This window comes from Oryctolagus cuniculus, chromosome 13, assembly GCF_051225735.1.
Source record: "Oryctolagus cuniculus isolate XC-2025 breed Fujian yellow rabbit chromosome 13, ASM5122573v1, whole genome shotgun sequence".
NCBI classification, from domain to species: domain Eukaryota; kingdom Metazoa; phylum Chordata; class Mammalia; order Lagomorpha; family Leporidae; genus Oryctolagus; species Oryctolagus cuniculus.
In genome coordinates this window covers 98346702-98352290 of record NC_142879.1, presented here as the reverse complement: position 1 = coordinate 98352290, position 5589 = coordinate 98346702, and the positions used below count along the sequence as shown (strand labels likewise).

At 45.9% G+C, this 5589-nt stretch overlaps 1 long non-coding RNA gene across 1 annotated transcript; it reads left to right on the top strand.

Annotated features, from left to right (window-relative positions):
- The first annotated feature begins 1819 nt into the window (after positions 1–1819).
- LOC149122788 (uncharacterized) lies at positions 1820–3737 on the top strand. The gene is made up of 2 exons (XR_016219199.1): positions 1820–2074; positions 2995–3737. It is a non-coding gene; the product is annotated as an uncharacterized LOC149122788 (long non-coding RNA).
- Positions 3738–5589: the final 1852 nt, after the last annotated feature.

Below are 5589 nucleotides of genomic sequence, written 5' to 3'. Positions count from 1 at the left end.
GTCAGAGTTACACAGAGAGAGGAGAGGCAGAGAAAGAGAGAGAGAGAGAGAGGTCTTCCATCTGCTGGTTCACTTCCCAATTGGCCACAAAGCTGGAGCTGTGCTGATCTGAAGCCGGGAGCCAGGAGCTTCTTCCAGGTCTCCCTTGCGGGTGTAGGGGCCCAAGGACTTGGGCCATCTTCTACTGCTTTCCCAGGCCATAGCAGAGAGCTGGATGGGAAGTGGAGCAGCTGGGTCTTGAACCGGTGCCCATGTGGGATACCAGTGCTTAAGACCACAGAGCTGGTCTCGATGAGGTATTATTTTTTTGAAGATTCATTTTATTTATTTGAAAGGCAGAATTACAGAGAGAAAGGTGGAGAGACAGAGATAGAGAGATCTTCCATCTGCTGATTCACTCCCCAATTCAAGCAGCAACAGTTCTGAGCCAGGCTGAAGCCAGGAGCCAGGAGCTTCCTCCAAGTCTCCCACCTGGGTGCAGGGGCCTAAGAACTTGGGCCGTCTTCCACTGGATCCCAAGTGGATTAGCAGGGAGCTGGATCAAAAGCCGAGCAGTCGGTGCCCATATGGGATGCTAGCATTGTAGCCAGGGGCTTAACCCATTATGCCACAATGCCAGCCCCTGAAGTATTTTTTTTTTTTTTTTGACAGGCAGAGTGGACAGTGAGAGAGAGAGAGAGACAGAGAGAAAGGTCTTCCTTTGCCGTTGGTTCACCCTCCAATGGCCGCCGTGGCCGGCACGCTGCGGCCGGCGCACCACGCTGATCCTAAGCCAGGAGCCAGGTGCTTCTCCTGGTCTCCCATGGGGTGCAGGGCCCAAGCACCTGGGCCATCCTCCACTGCACTCCCTGGCCACAGCAGAGAGCTGGCCTGGAAGAAGGGCAACCGGGACAGAATCCGGCGCCCCAACCGGGACTAGAACCCGGTGTGCCGGCGCCGCAAGGCGGAGGATTAGCCTAGTGAGCCGCGGCGCCGGCCGCCCCTGAAGTATTATCTTTTTAGTGTGTAATCATTATAAAAATGATGAATGAAACCATTTATACTACTGTTTCCACATGAGCCTTTGAGCTAAGCCCCCTGCATGGCAACAGCATCCCTGAGGGACTTAAAAAAAAAGTGTCTAGATGCCATTCTAGAAATCTCAGCTATGTGCTGGGGTGTGGCCTGGGCTCAAGTCCAAGAGCCTCTGCGTTGCAGTTTCCTTTGCCAGGAGCAGACTTGGGGCTCAGAGCAATTCTCCCCAGTCTGAGCCTCCTCTTCCGGGAGGCTCCTATAGGCTTGGTCTATAACCTTTTAATTGAATTCATTGTTTTCTCCTGTCTTCCTGTATTTAGGCCTTGTGACACATGTTTATTTTCTCTTCAAACATCTCCTACAGCATGTATTATTTTGACTCTGTAGTTTTTAATAGGTATCACATACAGAGGTATTAATAGGGATACTATATTTTTTAACATACGGGTAGTAATAGGTGTCAGATAAGGAAAAGCAAGTGTTTCATGGCTGAGGGTCTTTACACTGTGGGCCACAGATGATCTTGGTGGGGACATGTGGAACAATGCAGAAAAATGTTAGTTTATGAGCACATTAGACGCTTTATAAACACCGAATCGACTAAGCTGGGCTGGGAGCCCTCTGGATTCTCCGTGGCTGTTTATTGACTGGCTCTGCTACTAAACCAACAAACAGGAAAGGTCAAGTACACTTTGGCAGAGGTAGGGATTTCCGCCTTCTACTCTGTCCTCCACCTGCTTGCTAGTCACGGAAAGGCATCTGTGCCTGCTGTGGCGTAGTTTCTGTCAGCTCCCGGGGAGCAGCTCTGCCCAGATCCTGGCACTGTTTTCCTGCTTTTCAATAACCAGGTGCTCCATCATCACAGTGGGCGTGTCCTCTCAACTGCGTTTCTGCTAATAAGCACCTCCCAGAGGAGAGCTGAGGGCGGGCGGAGAGCAGCGTTCCAGGGACATGTGAGCCCCAGATCCCCCGACAGGTGTCTGTGGAGCGGCTTTCAGGGCGCAGCAGGCAGTTTGGGGGTTTCTCCTCCTGTCTCCAGGGTGCATGCTGCCTTGCCAAGGTGGGTTGGGGGATCATGGAGCAGTAGTAGGCCTGGAAGTCCTAAACCATTTCAATCAGCTCCGATTCTGTCCAGGCTCAGCCTGTCCAAAATGCCTCTGAAGAAGCCGTTGGGTCTGAAGTCCAATCTTCTGAGTGGTGAGCACTGCATGAAATCAAAAATGTGGAAAATTCAGGAAAAGATATTGGAGGGTTCCTTAGTTAAGAGACAGATACTTTCATAACTAGGTTCTTAAGGGCATGGATGAAGGGCTGGCACACTACGGAGTAGCCCGTCTTTCTTGATACCAGGAGGTATACCAGCAAATCACAAATGGTATGCTCTGGAACAGTCTGATGATATAGGGCAACTCTGACAGCCAGAGTTTTAGGTGGCTCCGGGAGGTCATACCAAGGGTGCAAAAAAAAAAAAAAACAAACAAACAAAAAAAAAACAAAACTCCAAGTTAGGAGTGTTGGCAATGAGTTAGGCAACTCCTAGATGAAGACATATCTGTTGATTCTTCTTAATCCTGAGCACATTCATTAATCTTTTAAAAGTCCTCCCACATTTTTTAATATTTTCAAAGATTTGTTTTGAAAATTGGGTTGTTTAAAGTTGAAAATACATAAGGCACAGTTTCAGGGTGGCAATCCTGCTCTTTTTCTGCTCTTCTCAGCAATGCCTCAGCCTGGCATTCGCTAAGCCAGCAGAGTCCAAAGCAGTCAGGGATACAGGGAAGGGGTAGAACCCCATGGTGGCAACAGCATCGACCGAATATGGCAAGAATTTCTGTTTAGCATCATACTCAGCAGGTGGCATGAGCTTTCCAGAGTGTCTGTTGCCATTCAACTTCTTCCCTAGACAAATAAGCTGCATTTATCGCTTTGAGTGCACATGGCTTTTGCAATAGGAACTCTGTCCTCTTGCTTCACTGCCAGAGAGAATGCAAATACCCTGTCTGGGAAGAGGAATGCAGTAGTCTGTCCCACCGCTGGGTAAATCAAGGAGAAATGGACAAGAAGCCAAAGCCTAGAATCTGGTGAAGAGGAATTCGTAACTACTCCATTACGTGAACTTGACATGAACCAATTTCTAACAACCTGATATAAATCATTTCTGGCCACAACAGGATTCACAATGAAGAAAAAAAATAATGCATGTTTCAAAAGGGATTTGCACTCATTTGCTCAGACAACATGTATCAACCTGCACATGTATGTAAACCACTTATTTATGTAACTGGCTGTTAATATGCTTGTCTCTCCAGGTCATGAGTCACGCCTTACATATTGTTTTCTTTAGCAAGAGAAACATTGGCTGACAGATTGACTAAATTGATAAATCCGTTGAATAATTGATTTTCTATTGCTGATGGGCTTTTGGAGCAGCTTGGGATCTGGCATCCCATGTCAGAGTGCCTGATTCAAATCCTGGCTATTTTGCTACCAATTTAGCTTCTTGCTCATTGCGTATCCTGGGTGGGGGAGAGGGGACAGCAGGATGACTCAAGCATTTGGGTCCCTGCCACCCATGTGGGAGACCTAGATGGAGTTCTGGGCTCCTGCCTTTGGCATGGTGATTGCAGGAATTTGAGGAGTGAACTACTGTATGGAAGATCTCTCTCCTTCTGTTTCTGTACCCCTAACTTTCAAATAAAATGAAAACTAAAATAAATGAAAAATCCAGCATCTTTATTTTATCCCTCATTGGAAATTTGAAATGGGCCTCCCTGAGCTAAAGTTAAGGCGTTGGCAGGACTACATTCCTTCTGGAGGGTGAAGGGAAGAATCTATTTTCATACCTTTTCTAGAGTCTAGAGGCTGCCTGCATTTCTTGGCTCACGGCCCTTCTTCCCATCTTCAAAGCCAGTGTTGGTGTGTTGAGGCCTTCTCACATTGCATACTTAGACACTGGATCTTCCGTATCCCTCTCCCATGCACAATGACTAATCGCATCGGCTTATCTAGGTAATGTGGAGTAGGCTCCCTATAGTAAGCTCAGCTAATTAGGAACCCTAATGCCACCTGTAGCCTTGATTGCCCCTTGCCATAATAAAGTAACAAAAACGGGGCCTGTGCTGTGGCACAGTAAGTTAATCCCCCGCCTGCAGTGCAGGCATCCCATATGGGCACCAGTTCTAGTCCCGGCTGTTCCTCTTCCAGTCCCGCTCTCTGCTGTGGGAAAGCAGTGGAAGATGACCCAAGTCATTGGGCCCCTGCACCCGCATGGGAGACCCAGAAGAAGCTCCTGGCTCCTGGCTTCGGACTGGTGCAGCTCCGGCTGTTGAGGTCATCTGGGGAGTGAGCCATCGGATGGAAGACCTCTCTCTGTGTCTCTACCTCTCTCTGTAACTGTCTTTCAAATGAATAAAATAAATCTTAAAAAAAAAATAAAGTAACAAAATCACAGGGTATTGGAATTAGCACATGAACATCTTTGGGGGAGTCATTATTCTGCTTATTATACCCACTAAAATGCTGCTATGTTGTAGGAAGGCAATGAATTTCTTAAATAGTATTAAGTATAAACACAACTTTACTTCTGAGGCTTGCATTTTGTTTGATCCTTTTAATATTGAAACCTTATTGAATCTACCTAACTTTCATCATAGTGCTTTGTTAAGTCATGCCACTTTCAATCTGTGTTTAAGATACACACTTTTTTCTTAGTCTCAAATTTAAAATCTTTATAACAGTTACCAAAGTTTCCAAACATGAAGGCACTGCAGAATGTTAGTGGAAGATGGAATTAAAAGATAAGTTTATTTTGGTGTTAACATTTTTTGAAATCCATGATTTTTTTCAAAATATGCATTTCTGTTAACTCGTAGAAGTGATTTTGTAGTTCACTTCCTGTTGTTGATAGCTTCTGAAAATTACACTGACTAGATTTTAAGTCTGGCACTCATAAATTACACACTGTCTCCTGCTATCTCAAGGAAGCAGTGATATTGTGGAGCTCAAGAAATGTAATCTTCCGGATTTGTGCCCTATTATTCATGTTGGGGTGTAACAAAATACTTCCAGTCATCCTACAGCTGTGTATTACATGAAGTTAGGTGGAGTCCAACTTCAGGAAGGGTAAATATTTTCTCCAAGTAATTCCTTGGTTGTTAGGGCTAACTCAGGCTTCTGGTAGCCATCGGTGGTGTAACAACCTTCAAAACTCCAAAGGCTGAGGCTCAGTTGACACAAATATTATATAAATCCCAACATCTCAAAGATCGAACACCTGGGACAAAAAAAAAAAAAAAAAAAAAAGGGTGATTGCCAAGTTGGAAAGCATGGGAAATGAGTCTGGTTCCACATGGCTAATCAAACATAACACCTTTTCAGTAAAGGTCTGAAAGAGCTGGTTTGGAATGGCAAACACTAGATTCATCCACCAAACAGAGCAACAAAGGTAAACAGGAGGGAGCAGCCTGGTCAAGGTCCCATGAAGAGTGACTCAGCACACTTTATAACCACTCTGCACGCTCCCACCCAGCCACACAGAACTCCAGTGAAGTTGGGAGTGCTTGTTGTCCTCTTGAT